The following is a 17,972-nucleotide window of genomic DNA, read 5'->3' on the forward strand; positions in this document are numbered from 1 at the left end:
TGTATGCAAGTTGCCTGGTAACTCAAATGCGGGGGAGGGGGGGACAGGCAGAGAAGGACACTGTCTGGTGCACATAATTAGGAATGTGTCAGAAATTTTTTAAAAGCTTATGTTTTTAATGTCTCCACAAGTACCCTTTTTCTTTTTTCACCCCGCCACAATAGAAGTTCTAAATAAACGTATGTTGATTTTTTCATTCCTGCAAAATTGTTTAGTGGTGAACTTTAGTATCAACACTCTGCATGAAAAAAAAGTGAGTTTGGTATTTGCACAAGTTGTGCCCCTTCAACACATCTGCATGCTATCATCCTACTCGTCAGGAGGAAGGATACTTGTGCAAGTCATCATAGTTCACCCTTCTCCTCTGTCAGTTCCTCCATGGTAGATTCTGGAAGCTGATACTTTGTGGCTCAGAGTTTAACCATTTTTAATTTTTAAACTGTCCCTAAAATTATTCGCCCACCAGTTTTCTTTGTTTTTTAATTGGGGGCTGGAAGATTTTTCTCCCCTACTTTTAAAATAGCTCTAGGAGAAAATATATTTGAATCTACATTCAAGTGATGAATGCTTTCCTCCATTTCTTCTTTTTATACATAATCCATCAGTGATATTTTAATTAGAAAATTACTTCCAGGTAATGAATTCTATTTTATTATTTTTATGTTTCATGTTCTACTCAACAGTATGAACACGTTTGTAATAAAGTAAGCTGCACAATAAGCAAACTGAACAACCTGACAATTCTGTCTATGTATTTCTTTTGATTTGAAAAATGAAATCAATTTGAACTGCTTATGCTCTGCCCCTTTTCTGGATATGCAGATACCTTCAATTAGAAGTGCAGATAGACACCAGAAAAGAGAATCTCTCCATGGATTGAGTGACAATGATCACTCAATTATACGTGGGCCATTTCAATAATCAACATGCAGGAGGGTATTTTATTTCCTGATTTGCCCATCACGCAAGTGTCCAGGTTGCATAATAAAGATCATGCCCATCTAGTAGACTTGTACGAAGAGTGCCTGTTTTGCAAGGCCGCCACAAGTTGGACTGAAGGTCGGATTCAATTGGTAGTAGTGCCTCCTCTTGAAAAGGGAAGGCATTCAGCCTCAACATTCTTTGCTTTGCTTCAGCTAGCTACTTCACTTTGGCATCTATGGACACAGTTCAAAAGCCCTTGAAACGGCTGCTCGGTCACACATTTGGTAAATACCAACAGCTTCAACGCTCGATGGGCCTTAAGGGGGTGCTTCAATCTAAGCAAAGTGCTCCTGGAAGATTCCTTGCTACACTAGCAACCAGCAGCAAGGACTTAACAGCTATGGGCACACATATGTTCAGGTACAAAATATTTTCTATCTATCTGTCTGTCTGTCTGTCTGTCATATTTATATGGCCGCCCATCTCACAAAACGTGACTCTGGGCAGCATACAATAAAACCCCCCTATAAAACAGTAATATAAAAAACAATCAACAATTTAAAAATACATTAATAATAAGGATGAAAAGGCAAGGAAAGGGCAACAGATTATATCTCTATTTGCATTTGAATATAAAGTGGCAACCTCCAGCTGTTACGATTTGGTATCTTTTTTCCTCCTTTTGAGTGAAAAAGAACATTATTCTTATAAGAAGTTGCTTAAGTTTAGTTGTGTTACCGGGAGCCATATAAAAGTGCACTGACAGGCCCAATTTTGCCAGCTGGGTCTCCAAATCAGGGGAATGCAACAAGTGTGTCAATTTGCATTCAATTCCCCCAAAAGGGAAACAGGATTGTATAGATTTCCTTCAATCTAGATAGCACTTCTTTCAGCTCTATTGACCAGCTTTGTTTCTGGACATGTAGCTCGTGTAATCAGTGGGCTGGACTTGCCAGAAAATGAAAACAACACATCTGTTATGTTGTTCAACAACCTCATCCTAAAATGTGAGCAGGGGTGGGAAACATATTGATAGTCAATGCCACCACTTAGCACTGGGGGACAGGGATGAGAGCTTTCCATTTGCTCTTTTTTTCTAGATGTTTGATCATTTTCAAAATCATGCTAAGCTTATTTTAGGGCATTCATTATAATTTTGGTAGGAAACAACCTCAATATGATGGGAAATTGTGTCAATGATATTTCATCATTTAGCCACTAAAATTCAGCAGAGGGAACTTTAGCAAAAGAAAATTAAAAAGCACCCAGCAACACATGCAGTTGAGGAAGGAATTAGCCTTCCCCAGTGCAGGCTCAGAAAAGAAACACAAGTCAACAGGTGACTCAAACAAATTCACTGCAAAATGTGTGTGTGTGTATGTACGTATGTATGTACGTGATATGTATATAGATGTAGATATAGATAGATATATAATGTGTGTGTGTGTGTGTGTGTGTGTATATATATATATGTATGTATGTATGTATGTATGTATGTATGTATGTATATATATATAGCAAGAAAATATGCTCCCAAGGGTTTATATCAATTAAATACTTTCCTGAGGAGATAGGGAATGCTGAACATGGTGAGCTGGTGCAGAAGAGAATTCTGACTGAAGTACACACCTTTTAACAAAAGAAAAAAAGAAAACAAAAACAACCCCAAAAATCGAAAAAAGAGGATTCTGAAAAATGCAATCAGAGATGCAAGTGTTACAAAAAATGGGGTTTGTAAAAAATACAAATGGAAGCAATGTTCACTTGCAATTGTATTTCACCACATAATTATGTAAAACTCATTCTGAGCCTCCGGAGAAACAGGAAGGAGATGTCCATGTGCAGAACCAGTATAGTAAGCAGCTGGGAAGCAGCAAAGTATCTAGCCTATAATAGGCATGCTCTCTATCTCAACATTTATTTTATTTTATTTATTGTGTCTTTGAGTCATTATTGACTCCTGCCTGAACTAGTCCCTGCAGTTTTCTTGGCAAAGTTTTTTGGAAGTGGTTTGCCATTGCTTCCTTCCTAGGGCTGAAAGGAGTGACTGGCCCAGGATCACCCAGCTGGCTTTGTGCCCAAGGCAGGACCAGAACTCACAGCCTCCCGGTTTCTAGCCTGGTGCCTTAAGCAGTATACCAAACGGGCTCTCCTATTTCAATGTAGACCCACGCTCTCAAGAATGCAACTGATTTGCAGTGGCAAAAGCTCAGCACCCTTTACCAAATGACTCTATACACGATACTGTCTTGTAATTGTTTATAATGAAACTTCATGTTTCAGAAGTTATTGTACTACAGAATTTTCAAAGATCAGGCAACTGTGCCATCCAAGCAAAATTCTATGCCTATTGTCCAAAAACTGTTCTACCAGGAGAAGAAAAATTCTTGTTTGTGTGAATGTAATTTTGTATTGTTGTGAATGGGGAGTTCCTAAATCAACTTTTCCCAACTTAGTATCTTTCCAGATGTTTTGCAACTGCAACTCCCAGAACGTTCAACTTGACAAAGCTCCAAAATGAGGAATGCTTCTCCCTTCTAATTTTACCTATTTATAATCCAGTCATTTGTTGGGTATTGAGATAGGAACATATGCAATATAGTTTCATGCGTTCTATGTCTAACAATCCACGTTGTCCATCAATAACTGTTTACACTGGGAAGTCAAAAACTAATCCAAGTTGTACTGTGATGTAGTTAAGGGGATGGACTAGGATTAGGAACCAGGTTCTAGTCTAGTTTCTGTCACAGAAGCTTCCTGGGTGACTTTGAAGCAGTCACACACTCCTAGACCACCCTACCTCATGGGTTGTTGTTGTGGAGAAAAATAGAACAAGGGAGCACTATGTATACCATCTTGAGTTCCTAAATTAAAGACAGGATATAAATCAAATAAACAAACATATTTACTGCAGAGTAGGGACTTAGCTTATTTTCTTCTAACCCTTCATGCTTTCATATGAATTAGGAATTAGGTACCCTAAACAGTTCAAGCTTCTTCATTTTCCAGAACTGTTCACATCAGTCTTGAATGACTTTCCAACCTAGAATCTGTAAATTAAGATTGTTTGTGAATTTTCATTCAGGCTCGCCCAATTTGCAACTAGAGATTGGGAGTAAGGAACAAGAATTACTCTGCACTAAACTGTCTAGAGTCAATGCCAGCAGCATAAGCAAGCAGTCTTTGTCCATGTGATAGTAATAAATGTTCATATCCAATTTTTAAAAAATTAAAATGTTTTTATCTTTTAATCAAAGCTTTAAACCACTAAGGGAATTTTAAAACACAGTATAAAAATTAATTAATTTTTAAAAATATATACTAAAGAATACTTAAAAAAAAAAACTACTGCAAGTCAGCCAAAAAAGCTAGCAGTAGTTTTATACAATCACTGATTGTATAAAACTATCTGAGAAAGAATTGATGTAATTGTATTTAATGAATAGAATTCTTAAATTGCTTTTCTGCTCATGAGTAACCTCCAAGTTGTTCTTGAAATAAGCATTTTCTTAAAAAAGGAATAATATCCCAACAAAATAAAATTTTAAAAAACCAAACTGTATTAAATATATTGCAGGCCATTAAAAGCTATGGTTTTTCCAGTAGCAATGTATGGCTGTGAGAGCTGGACCATAAAGAAGGCTGAGCGCTGAAGAATTGATGCCTTTGAACTGTGGTGCTGGAGAAGACTCTTAAGAGTCCCCTGGACTGCTAGGAGGTCAAACCAGTCAATCTTAAAGGAAATCAACCCTGATTGCTCATTGGAAGGGTTGATACTGCAGCTCAAGCTCAGATACCTTGGTCACCTAATGCGAAGAGAGGACTCTTTGGAAAAGACCCTGATGCTGGGAAAGATTGAAGGCAAAAGGAGAAGAGGACGGCAGAGGATGAGATGGTTAGATAGCATCGCCGAAGCAATGAGCATGAAACTGAGCAAACTCAGGGAGGCAGTGAAGATAGGAAAACCTGGCACGATACGGTTCATGGGGTCACGAAGAGTCAGACACGACTGAACAACAACAACAAAAGTCCTCCAAAGTGTTCATTATCGCTTGTTAAAATTCTGGAGGGATGGAGCCAAACTCATTCCCTCAGGAACTAGATCTTTGGGCAAAGGCAGTTCTAAGTCTGAAAGCAAAAAGCAAGGAGTGCATGAACTGGTGCTGGCTCTCCAAGCTCAAATCCACCCCTTTGGTGGCAACTGATCTCCAGTCCCAGGCTGGATGCCTAACTCGCTGAGGCTACTTGGTTGACTGTAAATTGTCCCACCAAACATACTAGCAACCATTACAGCTGTTTAAGCACCTTCTGCTGTGGATTTTGTTGGAAGGAAGGAATATCTCATACCCTTTTACCTGTCTCCAAGCACCCACCACTGAATTTCCAAGGCCTATGAACAATGAGGATGCAATCCAGCAAGAGAGCCAGTCTGGTGTAGTGGTTAAGGCACCAAGCTAGAAACCAGGAGGCCGTGAGTTCTATTCCCCCCCTAGGCACAGAGCCAGTCACTCTCCCTCAGCCCTAGGAAGGCGGCAATGGCAAGCCACTTCTGAAAAACCTTGCCAAGAAAGCTGCAGGGACTAGTCCAGGAGTTAACACCGACTCCAAGGCACACACATACCAGCATGAAAACAGAATAAGAGCGGTTAATGAACTAAAAGAATGATAAAAGCAAAACTCCTACCAAGGCTGCACTGCTCAGCTCCACCAGGGTCATCCAGAAAGTCCTTCTCTTGTACAGGATAGAAATTATCACAGCTTTGAGGAGCTGTAAATCACATTATGCAAATAACACTCCGAAAGGGTTTCCTCCAACATGCCTGCGGTCTTTAATGACCCTGGCTGTGACTGCGAAGCCTTGCCAACCAGTAATTTACTCCTCCTTACAGTTCTCGACTGTGAACTCTTAATTCCACTAAGTTGCTTGGTGAAGCTGTGGGAAAGGAGAGTTTACCCGCTCAGGTTCAGTTCTCTGCTCAGCCCGGCAGACCAAATCACCCACAGAAAACGAGCACTTCGCTGCCTCCCTGTATTTAGCTTGGGGGTGTCACTTTCTTCACTGCCCCCCCCCCAACCGTTGCAAGACCTACTTGTAAGCAGCGCATCACAGTTGGAAGATGTAGCGGCATAACGTCACCGCCGCCCACGAACCCAAGACACAAACAAAACACACGCGGGAGCGCGCGCATGCACACACACTCACACCCAGACCGACAAGTCTGTGGGGAAGAGAACAAGCAAGGATCTTTTGCATCAGACGAGCATGAAAAGGTCTTTCAAGCAGGAGCTAATTTTGGGGGAGCAGGGGGCGCGAACTGAAACGGGTTTGGGAGGTCAAATGGCAGCGAGCGCGTTGCTCCGGCTTCAGAGGCGACGGGGAAACCCGCACACGCTCAGAAGCGCCGTCTCCAAAGCTACCGGGGAAAATGAGATGCAGCCCCAGGCCTTCTCCAGAATCCCGGTTCAAACACTCACTGAAAAGTGCACCAAGGAAGCAGCGGGATTACGGGCAGTTCAGGTCAGAAGACTCGCCATCTCCACTCTGGGCGACGGATGGAGAGCGCCTCTTCCTCCAGGAGCTTCATTCCTGCCTCCTGCTCTCGCTTCGCGAAAGGCTGTTTCCTCCGGCACCGCCAGGAGCAGGGGCGACGCTGGACGAAACTGGCCCTGCGTGTGCCCTGGGTGGGAGGCGGGGGAGGCGAGGCAAGCGCCCCTCTCCGCCTCCCTTCCTCGCTCTTCCAGGGATGCGGCGCGGACTCGGGGCCTCGCGCGGCCGCCCGGGTGCCTGTGCTGCGCTGCGTTGCGTTGCGCTGCACACCGACTCCTCCCACCCTCCTTCCGATAGTGGCTCCCCAGTCCGCGAAGACAGGAAGGCGAGGGACGCTCCGAGCGGCCGCCTGCGCCGCTGGCCAGGCGCAGCGAGAGCGCCCCCGGCTCTGCCTCACCTGTCCCTTCCGCCGAATCGCACACCTGCAGGTCCGCTGTCACCTGGCCGGCGCCGCTCAGCTGAGAACTTCACTAGGCGGCGACCCGCGGATGCTTCACGCGTTCAGAGGCGTATCCTGGTGCAATTAGCCGTAGAGGGGGATATATCGAGTCAAGCAGTATATAATAGGCATAGTGACCATACGCCCTTTATTATAACGGACAGTCCTTTACTTCAGAAAGCTGTCCTTTAGATTGATTTATTTTTCAAAAACTCACTTTTGTCCTTTATTTTGGTCATTTAACTTTTATTGTACAGGTGGTACCACTGAATGCACAGTCTTTCTCATTCATGTGAAAAATATGGAAATTGAATTGTCTTTTTAAAATAAATGTACACGTACTGTTTGAGTTTAGATATTTATATTAGAATAGGGATTTTTGTAGAGTTTTTCTGGTTTTGCTCTTGAATTTTCCTTTGTAAAGGAAAGTTATAAACATAAACCATTTTTTTTAACCTTATGAACCTCTTTCGAATTTGCTGCTTTTTCATGTCTGTCCTTTATTTTTTCCAAGAAAATATGGTCACCATAACTATAGGAGATAGGAGATTAGAGGGCGCTTCATTGTGAAAGGCACTGGGGGACGGAAGTTACCGATATGATGGAGGGGGGGAGAATGGGTGTTTTATCCACTTTCCTAGGGGCACAAGTATATATATAAACACCTCTGCATGCATAGGTACATACATAGAGGACCATTATCCATATTTTGCAATCACGTGGAGCAGTGTTGTCCAAACTTGGCCACTTTAAGATGAGTGGACTTCAACTCCCAGAATTCCCCATGCTGGCTGGGGAATTCTGGGAGTTGAAGTCCACTCATCTTAAAGTGGCCAAGTTTGGACAACACTGACATGGAGGGAAATGTGAGAGCTGCATACTAAGTCACAGTTCTCCACAGGCACAAGCAGACTTCAAAAATGTTCACCTTGGCACAATAGAAGTTGACTGTCATGCATGGTATAGCATTTGGAGTAGTCACATGTTTACTCTTTTCATACACTGTTGGTAAGAGGCGTGCTGCTTGTATTTTTCCACAGTTAAATATTCAGTAGCCCCTATTGTATGTTTCCAAATATCTTTCCAGATCTAATTTGTAATCTTTGCTGACAATAATCGGCAATCATCAGCATTAAAGACCCACAGGGAGGGAAAATACAATGACTATCCAAGCCTTTGATCTCTTATTAGACCTTCAGTATCCTTTGAATTGATTTATATCTTAATTTCACAGCACCTGTGGAAAAAAACCACTGAAATAAAATCCTTTGATGCTCTAAAAAAAAAATGTTTGTGCAGGGGGTGGGGGTGGGAAGGCGGTATCAATGTCTCCCATTACTGAAAATATACTTCTAGTTTTTAATAATTCCTTTCCTTTAGCTATGGGAAAAAGACATTGGGACAAATAATGCTGAAATGATGCTCTGATTTTTAGCATAACAGATAATATTGAAGTTCCTGCCAAAAAGTAAGGCTTATGTTCCTTCATATGTAATAGCCAGTAGAGTGTGATATAGTTGCCTGGCCATTGGATTTCCCACTTAGAGGGGTCTAATGTATTTTGTGGGTTCCTGAGCACCTTTTTGTAATTATGATTTTAATTATTCTTGTTTATTGTACACTGTCCAGAGTCACAGCTATTTGAGTTAGGTAGCCGTACAAATCTCATAAATAAATAAATCTTCCTCTTGTGTATATTGCAGTTTTCTTGTCTATCTTTACTATTTCAGCTGAGCTTCTATTTATATGATAGAGGGGTAAGAGCTTCTTTGAGTTGACTACAACTTCACGAACATGTCCACATAGTTATCCTGGCAACAGTACAGGTTTGCCCCTTGTATCTTGGATACTTTTCAACTTCTCAGTCTTGCCTGTACGTGCCCGCCCCCCCCCCCCCCCGCCACAAGACTTCCTGGTGTGATCCTGCTTAGCTTTTTCAAGTTCATCTAAGGTTGGTTATATTCTCTTTGCATCAGATGTGATGAATGTTGAGATGCCATCCCTCATCAAGGGATGAAGCCTTCTGCTCCATCCTTCACATGTGATCCTCTTTAACATGTAAAGGATATCCTAGAATGTGAGATCTGCAGAATCTTAGCATCTCCTGTTCTTATGTTGTAAAGAGATGGAGAGAGAGGAATGGATTCAATGTGCCTTGTGCAATTGTCTTGTGCTGGCTAGCTGATGTTCTTAATCCTACAACCAGTGCAATTTAAATAGAAGTGTCTGGCAATTTAAGAGAAAGAAACCGGGAAACCGGGAGTTCTAGTCCTACCTTAGGAACAAAACCAGCTGGGTGACCTTGGGCCAGTCACTCTCTCTCAGCCCTAGGAAGCAGGCAAGGGCAAACCACTTCTGAAATCTTGCCAAGAGAGCTGCAGGGACTTGTCCAGGGAGTCGCCAGGAGTCAACGCTGACTTGAAGGCATCAAAAGAAAAAAAAATGGTTTGGAGTGCCTAAGTAGGTGTTAACGAGTAACGAACCTTGGATGATCTTAGGAGCTAGAAAGTGTTGACCTGGCTTAATTCTAGGGCTGCAGGCTAGACTGGAAAGTTGAAATAACTTCCTGGAAGACAAAGGCAAACCCTCTCTGTAACAGGTCATTTCTGTGACTCATAGCAGGGTGTTGCTTTGCCTTCTTATCAGCTGCAAAATCTTGCTTGCAAGGGGTGTGTTGGTCTTATCATTCCTTGGCCACTATTTACCATAAGGATTTTCTTAGATCAGTTATTTCTCCAACAAAATGGAATAAATCCAATCATCTGAACTGTTATAAACTATCAGTGACATTTCTGTGGTATCAATTGAGGCAAGCACCTTTTGGCCTTCCTTAGTTGTACCCTGATTTTGAAAATTACATTAGGTGTTTATTGTAGAGATTATTCAATTCACAAGCAATTTTTCAATGTTTTAAAAATATTGTTTGCCATTTGAATTTTCTATCAGATTTTGAGTGCTGGAAGGAAGGCCATTTGTGGCTAGTCTGTCCTGTTATAATTTCCCTATATGATGCCTGGGAGACCTGCCACATTCTCTACAGGAGTATAATTTTAGGCCTTCAGGTGTCAGTGCTGAGATACACAACCCAAAATGGATTAGCCACCACTTTGCCAGTTCTCATCTCCTCAAGGTAAACCTTGGCATGCATTCCATTTTTCTAATCTGTTGTCCATTAGCCAGTTACAGGGACAGCTGACAATCACAACCATCTCAACTAAAGATCATACAAGTTGACCCTAAGCCATTTGTTCTTCTTCATTAGTTTTATTCTTCCCTGTTATTGTACATTCCAGACTGACTGACCTGTCCATCTTGCACCAACAGGTAGAAGATGGCTAAATAAGGAACCTGGATATAAGATGTAATCTAGGAAAGCTTAAATCAGTAAGACCTATATAGGATTTGTTGGTGCAACTTACTGTTTTCTCAACCTGCCCAATATTGTGATTATTGTGATTAATTGCAGTTATATTTTGATTTCAGGCTGCTGTACATTCCTCTGAAGAAGGGTCCATGCCTGTACACCCAATTCATGCTCAGATCAAAATTTTCTATTACCACTATACTATGGAGATATGCATAATTTGATGAGAGCAGAGGTCATACTTGTCCTTTAAGGTCAATGTGGGGATGTCTTCCAAAACATGGAGGGTGGAGAACAGGACAAAGTAGTGGCAAAGTGAGCCAAGATTTAATAATTAATGACTGACTTTTTATCACATTAAAAAAATAAAATACAGTAGCTTTCAGGGGTAGATCTAGGGGCTGCACCCAAAAGTTCGTGGAGCACATCAAGAAAGCAAAAAGTATAAGGCAAACCAGAAACTGGTCGAGCTGTCCTCCCACTAGAAAAACAACATTTTAAATTGGAAAGAAAACTTACTTGCTTTCTGATTAGGAGTACGGTTGGTGGCAGAAAAGAGTACATAAGAGGCTCTTGCATGACAAAGGCTATGAAACGATAGCTGCTTTTTGTAACAGGAATTGGGGTAGATTATAATCAATTCTTGGCTCCCCTCCTCTACTATCCCAGCAGCTTTCCATCACTGGAAGAATACTTTTAATGTTCTGTTTTTCATCTGGGGGTTTCTCCAAGGGTGTGGTGTTTTTTCTACATATTTTGTAGCTCCAGACGCCTGGCACACTCTGTCTAACAACTTTAGATTGCAGCACTTCCTCCTTCTCTCTATCTTTTCATCACAGACAGGTTTCTAACTGAACTTGGTTCTCCGCAGTGCCTTCCTGCTCTGCTGCATACTTCAGATTCAAAATAGAAAGGCAGCTGGTGGTTATGCACAATTCACCAGAACAAGGTCCCAAAGTATCCCAAGAGGTAGGCAGCATACAGCCTGGGCACCCGCATTGCTCTAGCTCTTCTGAATTTAAAAGGGGAGATCTAGAGTCGTGCTTCAGTAGTAATTGGAAAATTCTGTTTCCAGTAACTAGGTTCCCTTACAGAATAGATATGAAAGAGAAAACCTGGAAATCACCTAGAAGATTGCTTTCTTCAGCAAAAAGAAGAAAAGGGAATTTTCATTATTGCAAATATTATCTGAATTTCATATGATAGCCATACATGCAGGGAAAAAGCAGAAACAAGGATGAAATGATGCACAACAAGGGAAATGTGCACGGCCCTTCATTTACAGTTAGTGACTGTGCTTCTAGCCAAGGCTTTTATGGTGTGACTTATGTCTTCATGAGTGGGATCAGAAGAAAAAGGAGTTGGGGAGTCTTGTATAAATCAGTGTTTATTGGAAAATTTACTCAGACTATGTGTAAAAGGAGAAGCACTGGCTGTTTTTACTCCAAATATAGCTTGATTAGAGTTTATGACTTCTCTTGTGTGAAACTTGAACGTAACATGGCTCTGCAAAAGCACATGGGCAAGTTCATTCATTCATTCATTGAATTTGTATAGCCACCCATCTCACTTTTATGTGACTCTAGGAGGAGTCTAGAATCTACATTGTGGAGAGTCCTTGCACATGTAGCTGAAGTACATATTGTAGCAATACATCCTGTGTACTTGATTTGAAAACAGGAAATCACAGTACAATTTCTTGGGTCCTGGGATGATATGATATCTGGTCATAACCCTGCAACCCTTAAGTCCAGAAAGACGCTCCCAGCTAATAAAAATGAGGCAGAGCGCTTTCTTGTCAGAGGATATCAATGGCAGAAGACAGCACAGGGCTGCATTACAGATGCACTCCAAGTGTAAGAAGGGAGGGAGGGAGGACTTTGTCTTAAATTTTATTTTTGATTCACGTTGTCATCTATGTATTAATGTAGTTGATAAATATTTTGGTTGACACTAAAAATAATGTCTGTAAACCAAAACAAAATTCTATTCAACATTATGAAGAAGGAAGGGAAATTAGACCATGACTACACCTTTGATCTGGAGCTATATGTAGAGTACATTTTCAACCTTCCCCAGCCTTCCACACTGCAGTATGTTGGGACAGCAATTCTCTGCATCCTGGCTTGGAATTCTGAGAACTGTCATCTCAGTTGCCTCCAGGCAGAGGAGCCTCAGGTTGGGAAAAAGCTGCGTAATCCAACGGTTGCCTTACCCAGTCCTCTTTCAATTATAAAATCCATGCAGGATGAATGGCCACAATATCTATCTCTCAGAACTGTTGAACCCTTACTTTCATTCAGGGTTGCTAATCAGTGTGCATGCTTTCACACCCTGTTGTACCAACATACAGAACAGCTCACTAATCTAATGCTGATGCAAACTTTTGGGTCCCAGACTTTGTGTGTCTTGATCGATATGACTGTGTATGGTCTTAATGCTGAGTCAATCAGTGTAATGCAGAATGTCATATCAGCATGAGGGCAAGATAATTTCACTTCATATGTTTGCTTATCTAGGGTTTCCAAACTAAGAAATCTTACAAGATGCAGTAGGTCCACCTGGTTCTAATTCTTTCCCTTTGCTTTACTTTTCTCTATTGAACCTGAGTAATAAATACTAGTGAATGAGGTTTAGACAGTTATTTCTTTGTATGAGGAAATCTGCTATGATAGGAAACTGAAAATGACTACAACATAACTGATTCATTTTTCCCATAGCATCCTTGGATGTAACAACAACAACAACAATACCTTTTGTCTGCAAGCAAGAACTGGTGGGACCACAAAACAGACAAAGTAATGGAAAATGAAGAAGCTAAAGTGCTCTGGGACTTTAGAATTCAAACAGACAAGCACCTGCCACATAATACTCCAGACTTAACAATTGTTGATAAGAAAGACAAAAAAGTCTGGATAGTGGACATTGCAATACCTGGAGACAGCAGAAGAGAAGAGAAAGAACTAGAGAAAATCACGAAATATAAAGTCCCACAAATAGAAGTAGAACGACTTTGGCAAAAGGAAGCTAAGAAAGTACCAATAGTAATAGGCGCCTTGGGCACAATCCCAAAACATCTGGAGCACCACTTGAAGACCATCAGCACTGACAAAATCACGACCAGTCAATTGCAAAAGGCAGCTTTACTTGGAACAGCTTACATCCTGCGACAATACCTTTAACACTATCAAACAACAAGATCTGCGTATCCCAGGTCCTTGGGAAGGACTCGATAGGTAAATAAAAATGCCAAATGCAGTTTAAACATCTGGCTGCCTGTGAACCAACAATAATAAATTATTAAACTTGTATGCAACCCAATTCTCAATTAATCTGGGTGGCTTACAACAATCAAAGAAAGACAGTCCAATCTTTGTAATAATAAACATTGGGTGAGTGGACATAATACTAACATGAGAAACCTCTGATAATATTATTATGTTTCCAGGTAATCTTCCATTTTTTGAAATGCAGCCAATGGAGTTTAGAAAAGTTTCTATTCTGAATAGAATAGTGTATTTCCACCAGAAATTCATACTTCTGGATGGATCACTGTGGCTGAATCTCCAAATTATAATATAGATATAAGAAGACTGTTCTGATCAGATTAATGTAATCACTAGAAATATGGTTTCCAGAATGCTGCCTTATACTTATCACTAGTGGCTTTTAATATTTTAAAAATATTTTAGTATTCTGTTAATGATTTTTTTTCTTTTTATATTTTAGTTGTACAGTGCCTTGATGGCATTTATCACAATATGCAAATAAATCATACAGCCACTATAAAAAGAAAAAAAAATCCCCTCTCACCCCTATGGGTGGTACGTGTCTTCCTCAATCTCGGGTCCTCTACCAGAGGCCTGGGAGTTTGAGGGTTCTGCACAGTATCTTAGCTGTTCCTAGCTTCTGGACAGAGAGCTCTGAATGTTGTTCCTGGAATCTGTTGGAGCCACTCTCCCAGCTTAGGAGTCACGGCCCGAGTGCTCCTACCACCACTGGGACCACTTTGGCCTTTACTTTCCACATCCTCTCTATTTCCTCCTTCAGGCCCTGGTACTTCTCCAGCTTCTCATGCTCCTTCTTCCTGATATTGCTGTCACTTGGCACTCCTACATCTATCACTACCGCTGTCTTCTGTTCTTTGTCTACTACCACGATGTCTGGTTGATTGGCCAGTACCTGCCTGTCAGTCTGGAACTGGAAGTCCCACAGGATCTTAGCCCTGTTATTCTCCATGACCTTCAGTGGAATCTCCCATCTGGACCTGGGGGGGGGTCTAGCCCATATGCTGTGCAGATGTTCCTGTACACAATGAAAGCTACTTGGTTGTGCCGTTCAGTGTATGCTGTTCCTGCCTGCATCTTACACCCTGCCACCATATGTTGGACTGTTTCTGAGGCCTCTTTGCACAATCTGCACCTTGGGTCCTGTCTAGTGTGGTAGACCCCTGATTCTATGGATCTGGTGCTTAGTGCCTATTCTTGTGCTGCTATGATCAGTGCCTCAGTGCTGTCTTTTAGTCCAGCGCTTTCCAGCCACTGATAGGATTTCCCAGTGTCAGCCACCTCAGCTATCTGTTGATGGTACATATCCCATGCAGGGGCTTGTCTTGCCATGGTATTTCCTCCACTTGAACTTCCTCCCATGTCTGCTGCTGCCTGAGGCATTCTCTCAGCGGCTCATCTTTGGGTGCCATCTTAGTGATGTACTCCTGGATGCTCTGGGTTTCCTCCAGGACAGTGGCTTTGACACTCACCAGACCCCACCTGCCCTCTTTGCGGCTGGCGTACAATCTCTGGGTGTTGGACTTGGGGTGGAAACCTCTGTACATTGTGAGGAGCTTCCAGGTCATCACATCAGCAGCCTCCATGTCCTCCTTTGGCCAGCTCACTATACCAGCAGGGTATCTGATGACTGGCAGGCGTACATGTTGATGGCATTGATCTTGTTCTTCCCATTGAGCTGGCTGTTCAGGACCTGTCTTATCCTTTGGTGGTACTTGGATGTTGCTGTCGTCCTTGCCTCCTCCTCGCCTCCTCCTCATGGTTCCCATGTGACTGTGGGACATCAAGGTATTTATAGCTGGTCTCTATGTCTGCTATGTGGCCCAGTGGTAGTTCCACTCCATCGGTCTTAACTACCTTCCCTCTCTTTACTATCATCCTGCCACACTTCTCCAATCTGAATGACATCCCAATGTCCTCGCTGTAGATCCGTGTCAGGTGGATCAGTGAGTCAATGTCTCATTCAGTCTTAGCATACATTTTGATGCCATCCATGTAGAGGAGGTGGCTGATGGTGATTCCATTCTTGAACTTGTACCCATATCCGGGCCTTGTGATTATCTGGCTGAGGGGGTTTAAGCTTATGCAGAACAGCAGTGGGGACAGTGCATCACCTTGGTATATGCCACACCTGATGGCCACTTGTGTTGACTTCCAGTGTTGTCTTCCACAGTCCCATTGAGTTCTTGAGGAAGGTCCTTAGAGTCCTGTTGACTTTGTATAGCGCCAGGCATTCACAGATCCATGTGTGTGGCATTGAGTCATAGGCTTTCTTGTAGTCAATCCAGGCTGTGCTCAGATTGGTCTGCCTAGACCTTGAGTTTTGGGCGACTGCTCTATCTATGAGTAACTGGTGTTTTGAGCCTCTGGTGTTGTTCCCAATGCCCTTCTGAGCTGTGCTCATGTACTGGCCCATATGGTTTTGTAGCTTGGCAGCTAGGATGCCTGATAGAACTTTCCATGTTGTGGGGGAGGCAGGTTATTGGCTGGTAGTTGGATGGTGCTGTTCCCTTGTGGGGGTCTTTCATGATCAACACTGTCCTTCCTTGTGTTAGCCAGTCTGGGTGGGAGCCTGCTGCTGCACTCCTGTTAATTTCTTTAGCCAGTAGGTGTGGATCATGTCTGGGCCAGGTGCTGTCTAACTTTTCATGTTCTTGACCCACTGTTGGATGTCTGCTACTGTGATGGTGACTGGTTCTTGTTCTGGGAGATTGCTGTGGTCTGCTTTCAGGTCCTGCAGCCACTTTGCTCTGGTGTTATATGTCTTCTCGTTCTCCCATACGTTCTTTCAGTACTATTCAGTTTCTGCTGCTGGTGGCTCAGCTGTTACTGTGTGGTTGCACTGCAGTTGGGAGTACACTTTAGATGGTTCTTTGGAGAACAGGGCATTTATCTTCTTGGCCTCTGCTTCTCTAGTGTATCTCCTTAGCCTGACAGCCACTGCTGTGAGCCTTTGATTAGCAGTCTCTAGGGCTTCAAATGGATTCAGGCTCATATATTTTTTTAGTAGCCAGGTCTTATCCTTAATCACCACACCCTTCTGTAGTTCCACCAGCTGACTGACTTCTCTCTGAGTTGCCTTGCTCTTAGCGTCTAATCTCATTTTCTTGATTGTGTTCTTCTTGATTGTGTAGCCAAGCGTTTCCAGGATTACAGACACTGTAGCATATACCAATTCATTGGTTTCAGTTATGGTGGTAGTAGTGATTGTCTGGAGGGCTCTGTTGGCATCTTCTAGCATACTATCTGATGGTACTTCTCCTCTGAGCCTTGGTAATCGATCTCGAGTGTTGACTGTAGCTAGTTTATCCATGATCTTATGCCTCATATCAGCTGCTGTGCTCTGTAATGGAGGGGGTGGCAGTGATATTCCAGCTTCAGGTGTTGGCTGCACATCTGCTTGTTCTTCCAGGTCTGCTTGAGTCTGGGCTTGAGTCTGGGCAGCTTCCTCTTCACTATGTTGAAGCGCTGGATAACTAGTAGTTTCTCAGTTAGTGTGGATATAGGCCTTCTGTCTATCCATAGTTCCTTTATACATTTCATATATCCCCTCTCATTAGGTCTGCTGCTGTAGTAGCATTCCATCAATTCCAAGTTCTCTTGTCTCGTCCATGTATGGTTTGTTCCAGTAGCCCACTTAACATCAGATTGTCCTGGTTCCCCAACATCTGACGCAGACCTTGTTAATCCAGGTGACGTCCGAACCGGCATGACTCTCTTAGTTTGTGTCACTCTCGTATTTGAGGTAGGCAGGTGAAGTGTTAGGGGGTCTTTGCCCAAGGACCACTACTGGTAAGGTAGGTATCAGCCGGGATTTGAACCCCAGTCTCCTGCATCAAAGGCGGTGTTCTAACCACTACGCTATCCAGCCGATAGATAGATAGATAGATAGATAGATAGATAGATAGATAGATAGATAGATAGATAGATAGATAGATAGCAGGAAAATGGTATAAATATTGGTAAATAACATTGGATAATAAGTTTGGTTTGTATACCGTACACTTAAAATGCTAACAATTTCATAATAAGACAAGCAGAGAAAGAATATGATGGTGGGCAATGCAAGAGAAACTCTACAAAAAATATTTCAGTAAACTTCTTTCTTCCCATTCCATGTCTTTAATTTCTTAAAACTGGACCTAATTTATGGTCAGGTTCCAGTGGTGATTCTTGGTGCAGGCATCAAAAGTAAAAATCCATATATTCAAAATGGTCACAATTTCATAAGATTTCCAAATCTCACAAGATTTTGGAACTCTTGCCCCAAACCTTGTAAGATTTCATGTGGGAATACCAAAGTTTTGTGATCATGGATGCCACTGAACTCAACAAACTTCAGTGACAATGTGGTGGTCCTCAGTAAGGGAAAGGCTGGGAATTGCTATAATAAAAATGACTTCTATATTG

The 17,972-nt window shown here is 42.3% G+C and overlaps 1 protein-coding gene and 1 long non-coding RNA gene across 4 annotated transcripts in view; one reads left to right on the plus strand and one right to left on the minus strand.

Annotated features, from left to right (window-relative positions):
- The window catches only part of PAQR8 (progestin and adipoQ receptor family member 8), a 44,021-nt gene extending 32,884 nt beyond the window's left edge, over positions 1-11,137 (minus strand). The window contains exon 1 of one of the 3 annotated variants that reach the window (XM_088133940.1): positions 5,609-7,643. The gene's annotated coding sequence lies outside the window, so the exon portion shown is untranslated. Of the gene's footprint in view, positions 1-5,608; positions 7,644-9,186 lie in introns of those variants that run through there. The other 2 variants (XM_025168269.2, XM_025168267.2) reach the window with 2 other exon arrangements.
- On the plus strand, positions 1,019-13,584 carry LOC148216973 (uncharacterized). The gene is made up of 2 exons (XR_015794817.1): positions 1,019-1,344; positions 12,996-13,584. It is a non-coding gene; the product is annotated as an uncharacterized LOC148216973 (long non-coding RNA).
- The last annotated feature ends 4,388 nt before the right edge of the window (positions 13,585-17,972 follow it).

This window comes from Python bivittatus, unplaced genomic scaffold, assembly GCF_059951505.1.
Source record: "Python bivittatus isolate LINGU-HERP-01145 unplaced genomic scaffold, Pbiv_v1 ctg000020_np1212, whole genome shotgun sequence".
Classification (NCBI taxonomy): domain Eukaryota; kingdom Metazoa; phylum Chordata; class Lepidosauria; order Squamata; family Pythonidae; genus Python; species Python bivittatus.